The sequence below is a fragment of the Seriola lalandi genome, unplaced genomic scaffold (genome assembly GCF_002814215.2).
Source record: "Seriola lalandi dorsalis isolate HSWRI2012SDOR001 ecotype SW California unplaced genomic scaffold, Sedor1 jcf7180001959977, whole genome shotgun sequence".
Lineage (NCBI taxonomy): Eukaryota > Metazoa > Chordata > Actinopteri > Carangiformes > Carangidae > Seriola > Seriola lalandi.
Window position 1 is genome coordinate 1 of NW_019430646.1, and position 757 is coordinate 757.

A 757-nucleotide genomic window follows, 5' to 3' on the forward strand; every position below is an offset into this window, starting at 1 on the left:
GAATAGTTAATGGAAACATGCAAAGTGGCATATTTTGTGTTTTTGCAGAACATAATGTTTTTTATACCTGTTACAGTTTTCAAATGTTTTACAACACTTTTACACGCCATTATTCTGATGCACCAAAATATTCCAAATGACAAACGTGACTTTCACCCTGTTATAGCTGAACTTTTTTAGTTACTACCTTGGCCGTGTGTGTGCATGAGAGAGATTTAATTGTTGGTTTATTCAGTGTTTGTGTAACCTTGATTCTTAGTATCTGTGTTTTGTGTTGATGTGTGTTTCCCTGCAGGCAGACGCTAAGCTGAGAGAAGAGGAGAAGAGAGCACTTAGATATCTAGAGACACGTCGTGAATGTAACTCTGTTCAAGCAGTAAGTGTCTTTGACAGGATCTGAAGTATTGATACTACTAATTTATTTATTTCTAATAATTAATAATAACTAATAATAATTATTATTTATTTCTCAGCATTTTCAGGTCATCTTGTCACATTATGTTCAGTACAAGGTTGAACAGCGTTAAAGAGCCTGACATTTACTAAATTAAGTCTAACTTTTGACCACAGTTGGTCCAAAAATAAATTTATTAAGCTTTAAATTAGTTTCTCTCACAGTGAGCCTTTGTTTTATTGTGTGTCTTCGCAGCTTATGGAATGTTGTGTGAATGCTCTGGTGACGTCGTTCAAAGAGACCATCTTAGCCGAATGTCCAGGGATGATCAAACGCAACGAGACAGACAGTGAGTAACGCTGC

The 757-nt window shown here is 35.7% G+C and overlaps 1 long non-coding RNA gene across 1 annotated transcript; it reads left to right on the plus strand.

Annotated features, from left to right (window-relative positions):
* Positions 1 to 280: 280 nt before the first annotated feature.
* LOC147820398 (uncharacterized) lies at positions 281 to 743 on the plus strand. The gene is made up of 2 exons (XR_015437928.1): positions 281 to 376; positions 650 to 743. It is a non-coding gene; the product is annotated as an uncharacterized LOC147820398 (long non-coding RNA).
* The last annotated feature ends 14 nt before the right edge of the window (positions 744 to 757 follow it).